Source organism: Corvus hawaiiensis, chromosome 13, assembly GCF_020740725.1.
Source record: "Corvus hawaiiensis isolate bCorHaw1 chromosome 13, bCorHaw1.pri.cur, whole genome shotgun sequence".
Classification (NCBI taxonomy): Eukaryota; Metazoa; Chordata; class Aves; order Passeriformes; family Corvidae; genus Corvus; species Corvus hawaiiensis.
Window position 1 is genome coordinate 19,101,095 of NC_063225.1, and position 23,051 is coordinate 19,124,145.

Sequence of the window (23,051 nt, forward strand, 5' to 3'; positions counted from 1 at the left end):
ATCAGCAGAAGCAAAGAGGGAGAAATATAGCTCCCTGCTCGCTCAATTCCCTGCAGTTAGAAGCCTTCAAATGAGACAGACGACCAGAGATGTTTACAGGAAGGTAGCTGAGCTGAGAGAGGGCCTTTGCCTCCCCTCGACCATCTTTTATTTCGGAGAAGGGGCAAGGGGATGACTGGGGGCGGACCCGGGGTGAGCGGCCAATCAGACACTGCTGAAGAGTCTGAGTTACATTTGGCTTTGCCCGCGCTTGGAACAAAGGAACTCGGAGCACATGTCTTTGGGAGGGGGGATGGGAAGCTCAAAACAGGCAGCAACACAAAAGCATGGTTTTGTGAGGGAAACCATGGATAAAAAAACAGATTGGCAATACACTGGGGGTAATAGGACATAGGGTAAAAGGGAAAGGTGGGATTAGGAAAGGGAGACTGTAGGGAGGGCTGACAATGGAGATATTGTCTAACATGACTACGATTTTTTGCATATATACTGCCTTTTACAGGAACACCATCAGGCCCAGTGACCCGCGATGCTTGTAACCTTTTTCTACCTTGTATAATTTTGAATTCCACTACCTCTCCATCTCCCAAGCTTGGGATGCATTTTTCAGGGTTATTCTTTTTAATAGCAGTTCTATGCACGAATATGTCTTGCTGGTTGTCACACCTTGTTATAAAACCATAATTTTGCTTAACATTATACCATTTTACTATCCCTAAGATGTTAGCTACTATGATCTTTTCCTTTTTCCGAGTAGCTGCTGTTTTCTGTCTCGCTGTGTCTTTGCTCTCTCCTTTGGTCGCTCCCATGTTGGAATTGTCGGGGCTGCTCGTGCCTGCGCGCTCTTCCCGGGGTCGCGTTCGGGGCTGCGCGGGCTGGGCCGGGCCGCGCCACTCAGTTCTCCATGTGTTGCTTCCTCTGGTCGCAGCTTCGCTGCCGATGCCGGGCGCTGCACCCACGTCTCGGCCGGGCCCCCGAGCGATGACTCCCCCGCGCCCTGCTCCAGCGCGCATTTCGGCTGGGCATGGCTCCGTTCTACCGCCATCGCCACCAGCCGCTGCCCGCGTGCCGCCCCTCTCGGTCGGGCGTTCCCGGGGCTCGCTCCACCACGCGCTGCGCGGGGCCATGCGGGCACCGCCGGGTCCCGCCGCGCCTCGCTCTGCCACCGACACTGCGGCTCGCATGGCTCCGCCTGCACGCGGGAACTGCCTCGCTGCTGCTCGCAGAGCACTCGGTGCACGTGGCCTGGGCCGCACGGTCCCTGTGCCAGTCTTCCCTTCGCCAGGACACAGCTGACATTGCTCAACAGTCTCGGTAATTAAATAATATTCACGAAAATATTCTTCCATCAGCATATATTTTTACTCCAATATTAACTGTGTCCAAACGGTTTTCCAAAAGCCCTTCGTAAGAATTAAATCCCAAGAAACATAGAAAAAAGTTCTTAAACAACCATGCCAGGAAGTGTTTCAGTTCTTTTTGAGCTTGAATCAAGCTAAAATTTACAAATCGTTGTTCAAGAATCTTTTTAAGATAAATGTCCATATGCGGCTCTGAGAGCCAAGAGTCTTCCCACGGTTCCTCCATAGTTTAGATATGGAATAGCAAAGCAAAACCAAGAAGAGGAATCCAAAGTTTCCAGGGTTTACTCACACAAATCAGTCGCTTAGGGATCGGGGATCGTTCTGCTCACAATTCTCCACCATTATGTTGCAGTGGGGATACTGCAACATGCATATATCAAACCAGGAGTCCCGTGGAAAGGAAATATATATGGACGGATTCTTGCTAGATGTTTCAGAGATGTTTATTTCTCCAGCCGCATGGCCGGAGCTCTGCCGAGGAACTGTTCCAGTCACGGGACCAAGGGTCCTTCTGCCCGCGCAGGGGAACACAAACCAACCAATGGGAACGAGGCTGAGCAGGGGCAGGGAAACCCCGTGTCTGTGCCCTCAGGGCCCCTCTCCCAGGGCTCCATGGCGGGGGAGGAGACCCCAACAACACACAGTGAAATGCCGCGCTGAGTGTTACTAAGCCAGTAGCCAGACACCCTCGAGGCCCATGATGCCACATTTTATACCCCACAGACCCCGCCCATCACCTCCCCTCTGCCCTCCTCCTAGGGCTGAGATGATTGGCTGGAGTTGAGTCAGTCCCTTTAATTGGCTCGGTGTTTGCTTCCCGTTGTCTAGGGTCTTGTCATAGGTTTGGTCTTCACCCAATGATCTTCTTGCATATACCCCTTTTATGCTAAACTCTCACTCAAACTCCTCCTTCAATTACATCACCAGTATTCTAGAACATTCCCAGCTTCTCCATCACTGAAATATGTTAACATTAACTATTATTAATTTAAATTATAGGGAAAACAAAGATATTAACTTGACATAACATTAACTGTTCAAAGCATCCATTTACTTGCAACAAATTCATTATCCTGTAACAAGTAAACAGCAACTATCAGCATTACACATTAACCACAGCTCTTCTCATTAATTAATTATCCTGTGTGAAAGCCAATTCCAGCAACCTGTTTTTAACAGGGATCATGCTCCCACTGTGTGCTTAGTCTGCTCTGCAAACAGCCTAACATCTCTGGGGAGTGCTGCACCATGGCAGACAGGACTGGAAGGCAAACTGAGCATGTCTTCTCTTGTGATATAGCCCAAGTTGTAGGCTTACACTGACAACATAGAAACACAATGAAAGATAAGGATTTACAGGGATATAGACCACATTTTAGTCTACACAACAGTCTGAAGCACTCTTTCATGCTGTGTTCTTTTTGCCTTTAGACTAAAGAATTCTAAAAGCTGTGTAAAGGCTATTTCCCATTGCTGTTCTTGTGATTCACAATTGTAGTTTGCATCATTTTTTAATTTTTTTTTTACTGGATACTGAGGAAGAATGAGAAGCAGAGAAAGCTTACATGTTTTCTACCTGGGATTGAAAAGAAGCCTAATTCCTGAACTTCCCTTCAGCTTCTCCTTCTCCCAGTGTCCCATTTATTTTTTTCCCTTCCTGTACAGAGCAGGCTTGGGTACTGTAGACAAATCTGGTTACTGGTTCTCTCTACCTGGTTCATTCTGTTAGGAGCCAGAAGAAGGTTAGAAGCAGGGAGGTTGTCTCCACAGAGGGGATTTATGAAGTGGTTTTAAAGTCAAGAAGATACAAAATAACTGCTCCTGCAGGATTGACAAGTGATAGTGCCTCCTGTTATATTTGTCTTCCATAAGGTTCTTCCTAACATTTTAGGTACTCAAACTATTCAAACATTTCTGCTTTCTTTTTCTAACTCTGTGTACTGTAGTTCTCTCACAAGACAAGAAGTTCTTCAGAATCTGGTCTTCAGCTGCTGGTGTTGGTTTGTTTTTCTTTGCTTGGGTTATAATCTTGTTTGAAGTGATTGTGGGGCTCAGTATTGCTTGACAATAGTTTAGGTGTGGTACACAGTCCACATCAAATTTACCTGTGGCAAATACTTGGGTGTTCGTGTCCTTTTGGTTACATTGGCATTAAGGCTAAAGAGTAAAGCAGAAAGACAATATTGCTCACAGCCCAAGAGGGATGTGGCTCTTTTGGGAGGTTCAAAGGGAGCAGTTTGGGCAAGGGAAGCAACATCTTGTTGTCCTCTGTTGGGAATAAACAGAGGAAGAGCTGCCACTGCCTTCTTTTCTTCACAAAAACACTCAGCAGCTGAATTTTTGATGGAGAGGAGAGAAGATTGATTATTTCTTTCTCAGCCTTCACTGTCAAGTGAAGTGTTCTCTCAAGTTAGCATTACTTTCCTTTCTGCACCTGGAGGACATGTTGCCATCAGCTTTTATATCAGTAAGGCTGCTCTAATTCTTTCCTTCTGATTTTATGAAAACAGTTATGTGTGATCCCTATGCTGTAACTTGTGCAATTCCAAAGGCAGCAGTATGTGTGAGATTTCCCACAGCCACATGAACGGAACTGTTTCCAGATCCATCTATTTGTGTAACTCCATATGCCAATCCCAGAGGGACCTCAAGCTTCTGAAATTGTGTATCCTCACATGTAAGAAGAAAAGTGGGTCATGAGGATGACAGATGTAATTTGAATATGTGGATAAGCAGAACTTCTAAGACTGATAGTGGTAGGGGATAATTTGGGAACTGAATAGATCATTCCTCTCAGAACAGCTCTCAGAGACTCTCTGCATGCATGAGTTTTCATACCAGAAACAAAGTCTGTGTAGGCAAAAAAATGTTGGTTTATATTTTTACAAATACATTTGTATGACAAATTGGTAGTTGTGCAGTTCATAATTAGTAAAATTAAAATAGAATCAGATTGCCTTTTATCAGATTGGTTTCCTATGCAGGAATAAGCTTTTCTGATTTAATCTTGTGCATATGCACTGGGGACAGTTGCCTGTATATAAACAAGATAAGTAAAATGCCAAAGCTTCTCTGTGAGAAAAAGGCTCACACTCCATTTTGAAGGTTCTTCTGGTTTTAGTGGCAGTGCAGCCAATCAGGTAGTTCATGTGTAGATCCCCAGAGCCTTTCTTTTCCTTTCGCGTTTGTTATCTAATTGCACCGAGGTAAATGCAAACGACCAACCTCATCTGCTGGAGTAGTAATAAGTCAGCAAATTGTCATCTTTTACCATGCACAGCTCTCATAGGAGCCCTATTCTTTTCATTTATGAATAGGCAGAAAATGATGAGTTTAGAAAAATTATGTCAGCTGTGACAAAGTGAGAGAATCAAACACAGATGCTGAAACTCAGCTTCATTAATATTTTTATTAGACTAAAGAGGCTGCATGTAAATGTTTATATAGTTTTGGGGCAAAATGAGGTTTATATGGTTTCCTTTTACACAGAAAAAAAAAGAGTAAGCTTTTAGTCTCACTAAGTTAACAATAAAGACGAAAGAAAAGCTAAATCTCCAGGGGGGTATCCAGTGTGTGCTTGCTGTCTGCAGATATGTGCATTGAGCTGAACAGGTTTCAGAGGCACAATTCAAAGAAAAAAGGGCTACCACAGCTCTGCAGGTTGTGTGGGGTGATGCATTCCCTTTACACACTGATTTTTCACAACTGCATTTGAGGGAGAGGAAAATTCACGTGAGTAAACCTAACTTTGGAAGGAAAAAAATGAGTGATCCTTACAAACTGAAGTAAGTTATATACTCAAAGCAATAGGTACTAGTCCAAGCCAAGCATGAAAAGTTACATGAGAGATTCAGAAATTCACATTTCTCCTGTGGACCAGACGTAAGTGGGGAGTGTAGGTACCATGTTGTGCAGCACATGGCCCCTTCAGCCCCAGCTGTGTCTGCAGTGCAGCAAAGACATCACAGCAGCGGGCACAGAGCAGTGCTGGTGATGCCAGAGCTTGGCACAGCCCCTCATCTACATGCTCAGCTACAGGCAGGGCTGTAGCTGGTCTGTGGATACTCCCAAACAGTAGCTCCAACCTGAGCACTGCAAACCCAATCATCAGTTGAACAGCGTTTCCTTCCACTGCTCCATGTTTAATTAGTATTTGATTTATACTGACTTTAAGGACTAGTTTCATTGCCAAGGTAGTCTGTTTAAGGAATCTTCTTTCAGAGCAATCAGAAACAGAGACACATAAGGAAACCCCTAGCAGAAAAGCATATATTAAACCAGTATGTCTAACCACTGCACCAGTCTTGAAATGGATCACATTTTGATTTCTGAACCATTTCCGTGTCCAGAAAATGGATGGGGTTTTATTTGGTGTCTTGAATTTTTTGTTTCCTTAGACTCTTATAATCCAGAAACCATTGGAGTTTACATTTTATTTCAGTAAGCAGAAGGAAGGAAGTGATAACCCTGTGTTTGCCTTCCATTTCCTTATGGAGGGGGAAGCAGCTGCAGATCTGAGTACAGTGCTCTAACTGTGCTGCTGCTGCTGACTGTATTAAGTCTGGATATGCAAGTCTTGCAAATTTTGTATCTGCAGAGCTTCTGGCAATACTCTAATGACATTTTATGATTTTCTTTTTGCCTCATTGGCCTTAAGAAATGTATGTTAACAGTGTAAGAGGATTTTAAAAGGGTACATACTGCTTATTAAATATCTCCAAAGACTAGTAAAAAACCAGTTTGCCTTGGCAATGAAGGTTACTTCTACCAAGATAAATTTATTTGCTTTTAAAACTGGAAGAGTGATTTCTTGGTGTCTGATTTATGGTGATGACTTGTACTTTGAGTTGCTCTTTGTTTGTATATGCATGTGGATTTTTTTAATAAGAATCTTGAATTTTTTCTGAAATGAAAGAAGAGTTATGTTGAGAAGGGAATTTGTGTGCTTTACTTCTTTGGTGGAAAAAATATCCTGGACAAATCTGCTTCCTGTCAAATACTGAGATTTTCCAAGATCCCTCAAAAATTCTGCTCGCCTGAAAATAGAGCAACAGTGAAGAATCTCACATTTAGAAAATAGCACAGTAAAAGGAAGTTTCCAGCTGTGACACATGCTAATAATATCTTGTATGGTTTTGAGCAATCCCTCCTGAAGTCCTGAATCGTGTTATAAAATCATCCACTACGAATAATAGTACTAAAGATCTAAAGAGTTTATGAGCCATCTAAAAATCCATGTCCACTTCTGTACCCAGTTTAAATGAGCCTCAGGGAGTGCTGGAAGGTTTTAGCTCAGTAGATGACAGGTCCTAGGAAGCTCTCCTAGCACATTTGGAAAAGAAATTATTGGAGACCAAAAAGCACAGAAGGTCCCAGATGGGCCAGAAGTGACTGGAATGGTTCCTACTGGCTCATCTAGTGGAAATAGTTGTTCTCAGGCAGATTTTGCTCTTCCTGCCCCTGGTTTAAATCCAGAACTTCACTGAAATGGAAGGAGAGCAGGTGAGATGAAAATGAGGCCTCATGGATTTACCCTGCAACAGCTCTCTCTTTTTCTGCCAACCTTGTAAAGCTCAAGGCACCATAACTGCCTGCAGGCTGCAGTTTTGCTGGTGAACTTCTCCAGTGGTTGTCTGCAGTGGGAGCTCTTGTTCTTCCTGGAGTCCTTCTGAGTGTTGCCACATCTGCTGCAGGATCTCTTTCCCCGATTGCATTCCTGATCTTGGCTCACACCATGCAGGTCCTGGCTGTAAGTTCAGTGGAACTGTGCTCAAGTCTGTCTTTGTGAGCAAGACCCAGACACTGCCTGTAGCTTCTTTTAGTTCAGCAAGCCTTGGCGAGCAGCTGCAGTTAACTGGCACCCAGCTGCTCCTGGAAGAAGGGAAAGGGTAGCAGAGCAGTTCTAGTCACCAAAAATAAAATCATCCCAGGAGATACTGCTTCTCAAAAACTTCAGAGTAGCAAGCAGCTGGATCCCAGACTCTTGAGAAATACAATTTCTGTTGTTCTTGTGTCACTGGGGCAGGACAGGGAAGAATCTATCACTTCATTGAGGCCCTTCCTTTAACTGTTATTGTTTCCATGTCCAGTACTTCTAAATCTGCCTTTTGTTTCCACAGCAGCTCAGATTAGCAGTGTCTTCCTTTAGGGAGTTTTTATATTGCAAAAGTAATTTTCTGGTTTGCTATTTTTGCTGTAGACATAATGTAAGCAGAAAATGATGGGGTTTGCATGCCTGAAGTGAGACTTAACTTAAAAATTTCATTCAGTTACACAACAAAAATCCCAAATTCCATTTTTGCCTGCCCAGCTAGGAAAGTGCTTTCATTAATTCTAGTAATTATTACATATTTTATTAGTCTATCAGTTTCATCTAATCTGGCCTTTCCTATTTTACTCCATAAGCTCTGTACTGGATAGAAAAAAGGACACAGTTAAGTCTTGTGCTCGAGTGGAAATTTTTTAATGTGTGCATGTTCTCCCTCTTACCTGATCCCCCACTTTTCCTTTATCTGAATTGCAGTGTGACTGATGATCTCACTTCTACCAAAGTCAAGAAAAATGCTCCTGTTGACCTCCCTGTGCACACAAGGTAGGAATGGTCTATGTAATCTCTTTCTTCCACAGCCTCTCTTGTTCTGTTCTATCAAAATCTCCCTTTGGCCACAAGCTTCAGGGAAAACAGCACAAGAGCATTTCTGGATGGGTAATCTGTGGCCACATCAGCTGAATGTGTCCTGATAAGCTTCTCCATGGCCCCCCTGACTCCTACAACTCTTTCCTCCTTGTCCTGCTTTCCGTCCCTTTCTCACTTTAAAGTAGGAGGCTTCAAAGCACTTAAGCTGTGCCTTATGTAGATTAAGAATAGGGACTGGTTTTTTTAAGACCCATTAGTCCCAGAGCAGGGAGTCCTGTATGGGGGAGAGGAGTTTTCTGGGAGATCTTCAGTGTATTAACTAAGCTGTGGTGTAGAGCCCTAGGGCTGTACTGGCAGTGAGGGAAGGGGACACTGCCAGCTCTGCTTTACCTGGGAAAAGCCTCTGCCTGCAGATTAGGAGAGAGATTCTCATTCTCAGCTTCTCTGACTGCCTGTGCATGTGTTCTCAGGCAGCAGCTGAGTGCCATGTGGCACTCAGTGCCTGAAGGGGAGGCTGCAGTTTCTCTTTGACTTCGACCAGGCTTCCTGTGATACTTCCCTCCCGAGTTTCCATTCCTGACCATACATTTGATCTGGTCTGAACTCACCACTCTGCCATACTGCAGTGTTTCCATTGACTTCACTGAAGCTGTTCCTGACCACTGTCACCTGAGGGGAGAGGGCTCAGTGGCACCAAAGTAGCTCAGTAAGGTCATCAGGTTTGCTACAGGATTCTGAGAACAGGACAAGAACAGAACCCCTTCAGACTGTAAAGATGCTTATCTGCTGCTTTCTGTACCTGCCCTGTCTGCAGGCAGGCAGAGACACTGCACTTCTTTCTCATATGCAGGCTTGGTCCTGAGTCTAGGTTTTGCTTCTCTCTTTTGCACAATCTCAGAAACATCTAGAGGCCTCCTAGGTCTCCTTTACTGGTAAATTACTTTGTCCCTCTTTTACTCCTCATCATATCCTGCAATTTCCTGTTCTTTTCTGATCTGTATTGCTGTCATCTTTTTTCTGATCTGTATTGCTGTCATCTTCTTTGTCTGATCTGTGTTGCTGTCAACTTTTCTACTTCTATTCTGAATAACCTGATAGAACTTACACAAAGTGGTTTTTCATTCTTACATTCTTATGTAGCACTTCCAGCTAGTGTGCAGTAGAGCACTTGTGTATCAAAAATAGACAGGCAGGCTTATGAGCAATAAGTAGCAATGCTCATTAATGCTATGTGTTTTTCTGCCATAAGAATTCTCTATCTCCTAATTATTTTTCCTTCTTCAAAGTCAATTAGTTTAATGTGGTAACAGGAATTTATGATGGTGCTGCCAAACCATATGTGTCTCAATCTCCATGGATTCCCAGCATGACTTTTTCTTATGCACTGAACAGCAACAGATGTGTGACACTGAAAACATCATTCAAACCTTTTCCACTTTTCTGTACCTTTGGGCCAGGATCAGTTTAAAAAAATATGAGCTACCAATAACAGTGCTTTAACTTGTCCTTTCTTGGTCCTGCAAAGATTCCTGTGTGTTCCAGGGTTCAGATGCAAACATCTGAACTTTCATCTGAACTTGCCTGGACTGAGTACAGAGATAAGGAAAAACATGGGTGTAAATCATGCAGGTCTGGGACCTTAAGCCCGAGCAGAATACAAGGATACAACAACTGCAGTACAGTCTAATCTGGGCAGTATTCTTGAGTACAGGATGCTTTATAGGAAAATATGACACATCCATGATGCTCCTTGTAGCTCCAAATTATCTGGAGGCATTTCTGTAGTGACAAATACTTTTCCTAATCTTCTTCCAGCCTGGGTTCTAATGATTGGGATCTGAGGTTGAGCATGAGATTTTGGACAGACGTAGCACTTACTCTGCAGATTGCTAGACCTGTGATACTGATAGATGTTATTCTTTTGGCTGTGCTGCACTGTCAGCACTTCCCATACCACAGATTTTTGTATTGTGACCAAGATGTGCAATGCCAGGTGAAACTGTTGGCAGCTGAATGCAACACATTTGTGATTTTTGGCACTTGTTCATGATGATTTGGGGTGGGTTTGAGCATTCCAGCTGACCTTCTCAGTAAAATATTCAGCTGGGACATGATTTTAAACTTGAAATTCAACATTTTTTCTTTTTTTTAATGAAATAGTGACTACACAGAAAGCTCAGAGCTAGTGTCTGAAGTTATCTGGGATGTCTAGAAGAGAGCACTGAATGTGATGACTTGCAGGATTTGTGACAAGGACTGTGCTTGAGTAACCTTGTCAATCACAGAGTGCATTATTTATTTTTGCATACCTTCTTGGGTTATGTCTTAGCACATATACTGTATTCACATAGCAACTTCTCCCAGAAAAAGTTTGGAAGAGCAAACCTTAGTTCTGGAATAATCATTCAAGCTTCAATTGTGTTTTCTATTTTTACACCTGCTGCAGATATTTTTTATCTGAAAATGCCCAAAGCATTTCTTTAGCAACATTCATGATGCTGTCCTTTCAGACCTTTGCTGATGTTCGTTATCTTTATTGATAGTGCTTCACCAGGACATAAGCTACATTTTATGGTTGGATGGGAGATTGTAATCTGGGTGTTTATCATTTCACACAAATCTTCTCTCTCTGTAATCAGTGAAGTGAATGTAGCTTTTACAGGCACTGCTTTGTGTTAGCACCTCTGTTCCTTTTTAGCATTTCAAATAACAGTTGTCCCAATTCTGCTCTATTTGGGGCCAGTGGAGGGTTGTGATACATTAATTGGAAGCTGGTCTGACCAAAAAGAAGTATAAGAATTAGGTTTGTTTTGAGCTCTGTCCATCTAACCCTTCCCTCAGCCATAGCAGTATCTAGGCTTTAGCATGGGTTTATCTTTAAAAAAAATATATAAACAACATATATAGAGTGTGTTTTATCATATAATCATTTTAGAGGATCCTAGCACTGAAGAGGAGAGTAGATTGTTTTGAAGATTAGTCAGAGGATGAATGTTAAGCTAATGGAAAACTAGAATGAATATTGGGGGAAAAAAATTATCTTGCTACTGCAGTCCAGTGGGACAGAGAGGAAATGGAAGGACTATTGATTGGCTTATTTTAAAAGGGCTAAGAAATATATTACATCAAAAACAGTCTTTCCTTGGTTAAATCACCCAGACGTTATTTGCCTACTCAGACTGAAGTAATATGTAAATACAGCATTTTTTCCACCTGTGTTAGGACCCGGTACAAATGTCCACCCACTTTTGAAAAAGTACTGAAATTTGGATGCATGCTTAGAACAAAACATCTGTGTAGAAGTTATGTTGAATTAGGGTCTAAACATTTAGGTGATCCATGAGCAATTGTAAATGTTGCCTTGCAGAGCATCCTTTCACACAGGTGCTTTGCATTGCCAAGCACCAGTTCTGCTCACTGGGGCTTTGCAGTATTTCTGTGCTGCTCTCCTGTCTGTGTGGATTGGAGTGTCAGGACTCAGGTAGTTCATGTCCACCCGTACGTTCAGCTCACACAAATGAGATCTGCTGCGCTCAGATGTTGTCATCTACTGCAGAATAGACACCAAAATGGTAACACTTGGGCAGGCTGAAAACAGTCAAATGCAAAAGTACTTGGATCACATGTTGCTGGGCTTTACTGTCTATAATACAGTATTTCTTTAAATAGCAGTCTTTATTTCCTTATGTTATTCTGAAAAGCTGTAGGAGCTGAGTTAAATCTGTCCAATTTTCTTTGTGATTTCATCTTCAGAGGAAGCTTATTGTAATTTCGTTCTGAAAGGTCACCAGTGGGTCTCCACTGCATTGCACTGAAGTTGTTTTTACATTGTAATCTTATCTAATAATGGGATTGTAATGACTTTGCTAATAGACATCCAGGATGCAAATTGTCTGTTTCTCAAATTTATAATATTTTTCTGAGAAGGAGCAGTATAATGGAATCATCAAGAGGGTCTTGAGAAGTTCCTTCCCTGTTTTTCTCTGTCTGTGTACTTGTACTTACAACATGAGATCACTGAGACAACATTAGGAAACGAGATTTAGTGTCACTTTACAAAAGCTGTATATTTGATAGGCAGTGTAATTTGTGGAACAGTGGTCTCATCCTAAATGGAAATCCAAATGGAATTATGGGCACTCTTGAACTTTCAAAATTGTACACTTAATGATGATGGAGATTCATTTTATCCTCTGTGCTTTGTGGCTGAAGCTGCAAGCTTGGAAGCAAGCATTAAAATTTGATGAAAGAGATTTTCCCATGGGGAAGGTCTATATCTGATACTGACCAATCATCCAGATTTGGCCCTAGATGTTTCTTTTTAGGGCAAGTACAAGGCTGAGGGGTTGGATGTAAGTAGAGACAGAGTTGTTAGAAAAATAACAGTGGTTTGAGACCACTAGGAATGACTTGTGCAAGTGTGGTAGCATATGGGGTTTAGAATATCTACGGTGGATGTGCCTATCATAAGTGTAGCTAAAGATTATGTTTTTCTGGCATATATATAGGGCCAGCTACTCCTATATACTGCGAGGTAGGTAATCCTCTAGTCTAGTTTATGCTTCCTCTAATTCATCGTTTCTGTAAGGAACTCTCACTCATATCACACTTAATGAATGTGATTAAAGAATCATGTGACTTCAATGTGTTAAAATCGTGTTAAGTGATTCCTTACCATAAATTTCAACAGAAATTCCCTGTAGCCATTTCTGTGTGAAAGTTGTGCATTCGTTGTCCTTGGAACTCCAGTGCTAGCTGCTGTAAATTTTGGGGGTTTTTTCCCTCTCTTCTGCTTCTACTTAGCAGCTTTGGCTCCCAGTGGCTGAGAATAGCAGTTGCTGATGCTCTCTGTAAGGCTATTCAGGTGGGAAAGAAATTGTTCTTTCTTTAGTTCCAGTGTCATTTGACTTTCCCACAGTTACAAGGTTTTCCAGATTTGTTTCTTCTGCTTCTCCCTGTGCCAAGGACTACAGAGGTGATATTTTTCTCTTGGCTCAAATCTTTCTATTTATTGTGTGCTTAAAACTTGTTAGAGAGTTGCTAGTACTTCCTTCCATCTCCAGTGATATTGGCCCATTGCCTGAGGTGTGCTGAAGCCTGGCTAGTAAATATCCTAAACTTTGCTTGTTAAATGCACATCCCTCAGGCTGGCAGTTCTTCAAATTCTAGAGCCACTCCCTGGACACAGCTACAAAACTGTGGCTGCAGGTAGGAAGAAAAAGCAGTAACAGAGCATGAGGGAGGCAGAGCCTTTCAATGTCTTTGTTTCTAGAGTTACCAGAAAAGCTTGATCATTAAATGAACAAATTGTATTAAAAGGAGAGCTGGCTGGGAATGTTTTGAAGAAAACTTTCTCATGGCAAAATATTACAGCTGCTCCTGACTAGAAACATGTCCGTTTGGGCAAAATCTGTCAGGAAATTTCTCAGGAAGAAGACAGAAATTATTGTAAAAGCAAGCAATAATTAAAATTTAATTTTCAGTCATGAAAATATAGCATGCTCAGCAAGAACTCAGGAAAGGCTGTTTTACCTGTGACCTCTACTTCCACTTGTAGATGCAACAATTGTAATTACAATTGCTGCTAAATTGCAGTGGCTCTGGCAATGCTGGAGTCTATAGTATATTTGTGCTTGTGGCTTGACCTTTCTACAAAGGGCTGAACCTGAAAACCATTATCATCACAGTCCATCCTGTATTAACCTCCCAATAAACTCGAGAGAAACTGTTTTGTCAGCTGGAGTTTATGCCTGCAGCACTCGATACCGAGCCATTAAACTGCTTGCAAATGTCAGCAGTTCCAGCTTATCTATTACAATGCCTCACTGAATTCAAACTACTGTCATGAAGTATGAAAATATGAATTTCTTTTGATGTGAAGTAAACCATCTGTGCATTGTTCAACTTCTCACTCTTTAGAATGCTTAAATAGTGTCACAGATGAGTCATAAAAGTGTGTTGGTTCATGCACTCAGATTCTATAAAGTATTAGTATTCATGGTTTTCTTAACACTCCTGCAGCCTAAAAATGGAGCTGCATGAATTTCAGTCAGCTGTCAGTTAAGCAAATACTCCCATGCTGATGGAATGATCAACTCAAGTAAGATATCAAAACGTGAAATGCTATTTTTAAAAGTTTGCTGAGTTCACTTCTTGCACAGCGCCAGAGGAGCTGAGTGAGTGTCTGTGCATTAGATCCCTTGGAAATTGCAGATGCAGCTGTGTTTATACTGCAGCCTGCTCTGCAGCCTGTTCCACGGGCCTGCAGGAGAGTATGGACGTGCCTGAACAAGACAGGGAAAGAGAGGGGGCTCCCCTCAGGGGAACCACATTTAAATGTTGAGTGGTGGGAGACAAAGTGAGCAGCCAGGAGAAACAGCACTGAATGGAGCAGCTTTTGGGAGCAGCTTCTAAGGAATCAAAGAAGCAGCAGAAACCACTGAGAAGGAAAGTTTCGGTGTGGATACAGCCAAAGCTTCCTGGTCCAGTTCAGTTCTCTCCCAGATTTGGGAATCGTGTGTCCTGGATGCCAAAAGAGTCCAATCCTGTAGGCTCATTCCAAGGCTGGCTTTCAGTTCTCTCCTGTGGTCGGGCAGCACAGAGCTCCTGAGGTACTTGGCAGCTTGTATCAGGTTCTGCACTGCTGTGGGAAGTGAGCTGGGAAACCTGCCCTGCACCGTGGCCTGCAGGATCAACACTGGCCCGGCAGCAAGGGAGGCTGCTGTGCCCAGCTCAGAAACTTCTGTGTGCTCTTCCATCTGTAAAAATTAACAGTGTGCAAATCTGTGGCAGTCCTGTGAGAGCAGGCAGGTGCATGTAAAGAGCTGGGAATAAGCATAAAGATGAGGAGTATTGTCACTGCTGTTGCCTTAAGAAATTATGTGGAATGAAAGTGCAGTGTGAATCTTGCTGGATTTGACATGATGCTCATTCACCACATTGCAGATGCAGCTCAATTTGAGCCTTATGTGGCGGGGTGTTTTTACATTCACATTGTACTTTTATCACAAGTATTTGATGCCATGAGATTAATTTCTCTCTTTCAATTATGTTAGTATTTTGCTCTTGCTCATTCTGTTTAATCTCCCCCCACCTTATGTCATGTAAAATATAAATACATTACTATTTTCTACAGCATAGGGTCATAATTGAAATTTTTGCATGTGGAGCAAGGTGGTAGATTTTTGGATACAAGACAATAAAGCTTTTCGTGTTCATGGTTTAAATAAAAAAAGCTGTATATGCCCCACCCCTGACGTGTTCCAGGCCAGCTTGGATGGGGTATGGAGCAACCTGGTCTAGTGGAAGGTATCCCTGCCCATGGCAGGATGTTGGATCTAGATGACCTATAAGGACTCTTACAACCTAAACTATCCCCTGACTCTGCGATTCTATACTCTGAATATTTATAACTTAAAGTTGGGTAAAGTCATGAGAGGTTTTACCTTGCTCAATCTGGATTCCATTGTCTAGGTGGGTGTCATTCGCGGTTTACCCAGAGGAAAACAGCCACACAAGGCTTCATATACTCCAGCTGCGCACAGACTTTGCTCTCATTTAGCCTGAGGACAATTCTGGCTTAATCTCTTACTGTGTAAACTCAAAATAAAAATAAAAATAACAGTTCTAAATAGCAGAGCTTCTTTTGCAAAGTCGCTGAGTGAAGAGCTGTCATGTTACATTATGAGCATGGTTACTGTGGCTGATTACTTCATACAGGATATTTGCCAGTCTGTCTCCTGTGTAATCATGAGGAATGCATTGACTTAAGAATAGCTGCACATAAATAAGTTGTGAAAAAGTCTGGGAGACAGCTGAAAGTTCTTGTCACGATTGGTAGTGTGGAGAAATATTGCCAAAGCTATCAGAAAAATACTGTCTTTTCATAATGTATTCCAGAACATACATACCCACATCCCAAGAATTTTTTAAAATATTTGGATAGAAAATGGGCAGAAGTAGTAACACTTGCTAGTGCTTAAACTGGAGTTAATGGACTTAGTCCGGGCAAACACCAATCCATGGTATTATCTGAAGTACATTGCTGTGTTTTGTAGAAATGAGTTAAGGAAGTAGCTGTGGTTGTGAAATACTGAATATTCCATGGCTGTAACCCATGTTTGTCTTTTTTGGAGAAAACTCTTCCAAAGTCATAATCTACAAAATATGTATTCCCTGGTCCTCATGCAGACTAAAGCACTTTGGCTTTGTCCAAAGCCCTGAAGAATAAATATACTCACTGTCAGTTTGCTCTGCTCTGCCTGGGTAAGACTCAAACAATAAACTTTTCAGTGAACTTAAGCAATTTGGAATTGCACCAGGAGAAAGATCAACAGCTACTTTCCTTTTTCAATAAATCAATGCCAAGGTGCTCAGGCGCAGAACTATCTCTTTGAAATCCCATGGATGACACTGGATTTCCAGTAGGATTCTACCTTTAAAAATTCTTTCAGTTTCTTTCTCTCTTCTAGAATTAATTTTCTATCTTCTTTTTAACTCACCAAATCTTCTAAATGGCAAAAATTTCATTTTTATTTCTTTCTCATCACCTGTTGGCATTTCCATTTGTTAAAGGTTTTTAAGAAGGGTTGGTTGAGTTGGTTTAGCAAAGATTAGTTTTAACAAAGATTTAGTAAACTTAAAGAAATAATCTTTCTATTAATGCAGTCATATTTCTGTCGAAAAAGCAGAGGGGAAACACTCTGTTATCTCATATTTACAATTTTGCCTTCAGCAACGGTGGTTTGCAATGAAAACTCAAAACATTTCCCAGGAAACCTTGTTTGTGTTTGGCAAACATGTAATAGAAATTTTTCTTCAGATGTCTTTAATTTTGAATATTTCTAAATCCTTTCAACTTGCACTGCTTCCTAAGTTGTCACTGCAAATATTCAGTGTACACCTTTCCTCCAGAAATGCTGAATGGGGACACAAGAGTTTTTAGCTATTTCCCTGAGGGAGGATTGTGGTGTAGGAGCACTGTTGTATTAGCATTTACCCTTCGATCAATAGGGAGGATGAGAAAGGAGCTCCAGGCCTACTTCTAAGAGCATGTTTTGTATTTTCTCCAGATGAGCTGCATTGCATTGCTACCATTTAATGACCTGGTGGTTTGACCTTGTTGCCTGTCTGTTAGGCTATAACCAGTGTTCACCTTATAGCAAAAATGCACATTACAGACCTCTTCATCCAGAGATGTCTTAGAAAAGCCTGCTTGTTTTAACTCCTGTTCTGACCCGGGTAAAGCAGAGTTCCAGAGATGTGCTGTATTTTGTTCTGTATCTTGGAGTAGGTCATTGGCAGATGAGGCAACAATTACCAGTATCTTCTCTGGTCCTGTGAACCTCATGGGAAAAGAGCATGAGGGTTATTGCAACAGGTAGATAAACTATGGGATTATTGCTGTAGGATTGCAGATGCCAAAGACTTCCATGAAGAAGTCTGTGGAAGAGACATTCATATTCTCTAGGCACCACTCAATACCTCAAACCCAGGAAGTCTCTGAGCTGCACTCTGTAGAAGGGTATTTGGGGCTAGTACTTTCCCTCTTGCCTTCCTCCCTGAGCATCTAGCTTGGACACAAGGAGATCCAGGATACCGGGGCCAGAGGGATATTTAGTCCAATTCTGTATGGCTGGATCTTGCATATTCTCAGCTGGAAGGTGAAAAATGAATTTGCTTGTAAATGTAACTAATTGACCTCCAAAGACTGCACCTCATAAAAAGGGCTGAGTTGCATTATTAGGTCAGTGCCACACAACACAGCCTCCCTGTACCTGCAGTGCCTGCTCTGTGGGAGGACATCAGGCTGCAGTTTTGAGTGTTGGCATTTCGGCATCTTTCATGAGCACCAGATGAATTTTTAAAGTGAAAAAGAGCTGAACCATTGCCAAGAGGTTATAAGGCTGGTGAAGAAACATGAGACTGGGGAAGGGATTGCAGAAAAAGAGCAGTAAGTGAGAGATTCTTCCAGACAAGATCCATGCTCTGAGCTGTATTAACTGCACTGAACTGGAACGTGTTAAATGATTGATAGGAGATGGAGGCCATCTCCAAGCAGCACAGGGACCCCAGGGACTGGTAAATAATGAATACAATTCTTCTGCTGTTAGTGGGATGACTCATCACTTGCTGTCTGTTTTAAGCACCTGCTGCAGGGGTTGGAGGAGGACTGGGCCTCTTAAACCTGGATTGCAAAGAAAAAACAGCTCTGAGCCCTCACTGCTGCTGGGACATTCCTTTATCCACCTGGATATAAAAGATACCAGCAGCAGTTACTGATAGAGGTAGCCTGAACAAGGAGGATGAATTCTGTCCTTCTGTATTGTTTGGCAATGGAGGATCTTGACCCACAAGTTATTGTGTTCCTTGGTTTTCCTAAAACCAGGGGAGCAGGAAGGTGGTAGCTGACATGAAGGTCTCCACTCCTGTCTCAGAACTTTGCCGACAGGCATCAAAGCCTTCCCTGCACGCAAAAGCCCAGCAAAGTTCTGGGACAGAGCCATTCTGCCAAGGGAAAGCCCAGAATCACTGACCCAGATACCAGCTGCTACGTGTGCATTGGTAGTGGCACCAGTAAAAACCTGATACTGTGTCCCATCATTTGTCCATTTGACCAGGCCCAGAGTAGTCAAACGTGAGGTCTTCAGCTTCCTCCCCCAGCTCTTACATGTAGAAAACCAGGAGCTAGTTCCAGCTGACATTTCCACAGGTAATACCACTGTCAAAGTCTGTGCCAGTTCCACTGTGCAGGGTTAGGGGCAGCCCAGAACTTCTTCACAGTGGCTATAAAACCAAATTTTGTTGTAGTAACAGAATGGTGTTGCAGGATGCCCAGACCAAAGAACAGGTCACAGTGGTCCCTCTTTCATGCACCAATGTCCTTGGCCTGCCTGTTGCTGGGTGTCTGTCTTTGCTCACAAATGAGCAATATTGCAGAAAAAGAGTAGAATTTACTTTTTCTCTCAGATGTTTTTGGAGCCCAGAAGAGGGTAGAAAAATGAAACTTGTCCTTCTGTTTGGATGATATTTTCTTCCACAGGTAAATCATGGAAATCCCACTGTAAATCATGGAAAATAGCTTAGCAGACTATACTTCAGCTTGTTGGAAGTATAGAAAGCTAAGGATGTATTTTGCAAACAATTTTACCTATGTTTGGACTTCCAAAGATAGATATGAGTACACCCATTGACCTGGTTGTCACAGCTATGTTTTCACCTGTGATGAATTTGATCCCCAGATAATCCCATATGCCTGAAGGCAGGATCTGACCTGTTGCCTGAAATTCTTGAAAAGAAGTGGTAAGCAGTGCCTGGTGGTATGCTGGGAGAACATAACTGTGCTACTTCACATTTACTTGTAGGAGGGAAGTTTTCTTTAAAACAAAGGGATCAACTTCAGTGTTACAAACTTTCCATTTGAGAGTGCTCATTCAGGCATACAAGCAGAAGTTGTTCTGGGTTAACTGATTTGTTAGTGATGTGAGGTAAAAGTAAAGAATAGTAATTCCTAATTCCTAAAGTCCAAACCCAGTAATTGGCAGGTATAGCTGTAGCAGCTGATTCTTAATTGCTGAGATGCAGGAAATCCTCCTTTTGCTAATCAGACTGCTCTAAACTTAGAGTACCTCCTTATCCTCCACTGGCTGTTTTGGTTAATGGAGAACCCATCAGCTGATGAGTGAAAAGTCACAGTTTGAGTTTTTGAACTGAGATGTGCTGTTCAAAAATTCAATAAACCTACTGCACCTTGGCCTTTCCTAGCCAGCCTAAGGCCTGCTGCCCTACTGTCTTCTCCAGCCCAGAGCCAGCCTTATATTCAGGTCTAACTTCCTTTTCTGGTGATGAGTCCCTGCCTGCCCAGGGCTGTTACTAATCAGCTGCTTGGGTGAGATTTGGGACATATTTATATCTGGTTTGGGATCAGATTCTTGTTCATATTTTCTAGTAGTGGCCTCTGCAACCTATGAGAGATCGGGTTTTTTGTAGTGTCTTTTTAAAGTGCTGTTCTCTGTTGCCCTATTTTGCTTTTTTATCCAGAAACTATTGTCTTCTTGCTAGTAGGAGTGCCACTTCACATCAATATCCTGCCTCTCTTTTCACATCCAAGACTGTTCCATATTTATAACCACCACTTATCACTATAAGTATTTTTCTCTGACGTGTATCTGTTTAACCAAGGCCATTGATCTCCCTGTTTAATCCTCCTTTCTTCTGCAAAAAAAAATTCTTCCTTCCTTTTTAAGAAACTGAAAACAAAAATTCTTTTAGGTCATTGAGAAACTTAGAACAGCCTCCAATACTTGTTAGTTAGATCATTTCAGTGACTACACTCTGTTCTTTATCCACAACTGTGTGTATCACATTAGTTGTCTGCCTCTTAAGTGAATTTAATGATGGTAATGTGCACACTCATTTGCTTTTAGACGTTTAGATGAGCAATCTTATTCGTCATGAATTCTGCCCTTGACACATCCTTCTGACAGCACTTCTTGGATCTCACCAGCCTCATGCTGTGGACAGTCTCAGACAATAGCTCAGCTCTGCTTTTGTGTTTCCCATTGTGCTGCAGTTGTGTCTAGAAACCACACTTGTGATCTTGAATATGTTTCTTGTAAGAAGAAACCCTTGTTCTGCAGAGCTCACAGTCTAAAGAGATGAGACAGATGACAGGTGGAAATGAAAGGGAGGCACCAGCAGGCTCTGTGACTTGCTTGACCTCATGTGGCAGTTGTGAGGTTCCACATGCAGGGCATGTGACGAAGCTGGGGCAGTGATCCAGCTGTCTGGGTCCCCAGTGCTTTGGCACAGCTTCTAGACCAGTCAGTCTCCCAAAGTATCAGGCAGTGAGACCTTACAAAGAGTCTAACAGTGCAATGTGGCTGTAAATCAAAACAATGCAACTGTTCATCAGCCCAGGAAAAATTATCAGGAATGTGTGTATAATCTGTAGAGCCTTTATGTCTGAAATGGGATTGCTAGGGATTTATAGTGTCTTTTTTCAAGGGCAGTTGTCATTGAGAAATTGTGGAAATACCAGAAGTGATGCATCTACTTCTGTAAAGTACAAGATCATTCCCAGAGGGAGTGGTTTCTGGGAAGACAGCAGTAAAGTTCCAGAAAGGTGTCCGTAGCAATGAAATAGCCTGTCTGGGGATCAGCCATGCTACTCCTGCTAATTCTCAGGGTCTCAGCAAGAATGTTCTTTGACCAAAGCAGGAAATGATCAAGTTAACATTCTCTTTAGGTTTTTAACTCTGTACCCAGCTGTGCAGGGCAAGCACCGGAGTGAACAAGCCCAGCTGGGAAAGTCAAAATCTACAAAGAGATGGAACAACTTTTTTTAGAAGGGGAAGCCTGGGGAGACTTCTGTTTTCATCAGCTTTCCCTTTGCCTGGTTTACATACAAGCCTCATAGTCTAGGGTGTATGAGGCTTTGTGTAATATCAAGCATACGTTTCAGCTATTATTTCTATTCACCTTGGTTCCTATCCCTAGAGACATGCCTGGAGATCATCTGCTGAGAAGTTTAATTTACAAAAACACTCTTTTGCAATGCTGACAAAGACATAGCCAGTACCTGGTAAGGAACTGTGAGTTAAACTACTAGGGCAGTTATTCCTTTGTTGTTAGCATGCTAGGGAAAAGGGTCGTACGGCAAGGAAATGTAAGAAATTTGGCCAGAGAGAACTGTAATATTGCTTTGGTTACTGTTTTTCTAGAAGTGTTTTGTTAGTGTACCAATATACAATACCTATCTTAAATCTGGTTACAAGGCATTTTCTTACCATCCCATTGATTTGCTATGCTATAAACCAGATCTAATATCAAACTAAGCATTTGCAAACAGCTACTTGTCAGAGGCTGTGCTAAGGGCAGCTGGTACAGGGCAACTCAGGATTTAAGGTACCTTGATGCTGCAGCAAGAGGGGATGTGCCTGGTGCAAGCTGCAAGGATGCACTCTTGTGGCAAAGAGGTGCTGTACAGGGAATAGGTGGAGTTGAAATCACCCTCAGTTTATTAGGAAATTGAAGACTTTCACACTCAAATAAGATGAAGAGATTATCAGCTATATTAGGGAATTTTCATTGCAGCATCAGTATGTAGTGTCAGTTCTCATTATATTTTGTCTGCTGCAGGATGCATTTGTACTTCTGTTTTTCTGAACTTTTTATGAGCAGGTGCTATTCAGCATGCCTCAGTGCTTGCTCCCCTGGGCACATATTCATAGCTGCCTCCCAGCCAGCTGTATGACTGAGAGGAGAGGGGCTGTCAAAGGGCAGAAACTGGGGGAGCCACAGCCAGCTGTCTCCCTGAGGAGTGCCACCTGCTTTAGTGAGCCTTGCACCCCATGAAACCCTGTCCCTGCCACCTTTGCTCTGCAGACAATAAAAACACCACGGCTGAGGCAATGCAGGATTGTCTCCCACTCCTGCCTTAAAACACTTCCAAGGTTAATTGGGGAGGGTGCCAGGAGAGGATGGCACGGGATGGCTGGTGGCTGTGAAGTGTTAATGTTAACCACAGAGCAGCAACATTAGAGCAATGGGAGGGGTTGTGTGTGTGTGCAAAAGCCAATGACTAAGCACTAGCCAAGAGGAACCACAGGTTGATTGAGGTGAACTTCTGAAAGACTCTGAGCCTGTTTTAAAGATGTTTAGGTGCCTGCTGATATGGATGGAGTTTTGAACTTCCCCAGAGAACCTGCCTGGAGGCTATTTCAGTCTTTCCTCTTGGTCTTTGTTCCTTCCCTTTATCTCACAGCTGATCGTGTGCTTTTTTTCTCTCCCACTGGTTACTTAACTTGTGTGTTCAGAGAGGTTTTTTTAACTGTTTGATAGTGTGTGACTGAAAAGTCTTTAGCATGAGTCTCCCATGTCCATCTCTGTCATTTAGGGCCCCTGTTTCTACAGATAGATGTGTCTTACAAGAGTTTCCTTGTGGAGAAAGCTGGGGATATTTGCAGACTGTTTATGTAAGGTAGTACTGACGAAACCCACTTGAAATGGTATGTAGTTATGTCATTGATAGGGTGTTTTCCAAATATTTC

The 23,051-nt window shown here is 42.4% G+C and overlaps 1 long non-coding RNA gene across 3 annotated transcripts in view; it reads left to right on the plus strand.

The window, feature by feature from the left end:
- LOC125332769 overlaps window positions 1-23,051 on the plus strand; it is an 89,253-nt gene that overhangs the window by 50,193 nt on the left and 16,009 nt on the right. For all 3 annotated transcript variants that reach the window (XR_007206601.1, XR_007206600.1, XR_007206602.1), the window contains exon 3: window positions 7,888-7,956. This is a non-coding gene — a long non-coding RNA (uncharacterized LOC125332769). The remainder of the gene's footprint in view (window positions 1-7,887; window positions 7,957-23,051) is intronic.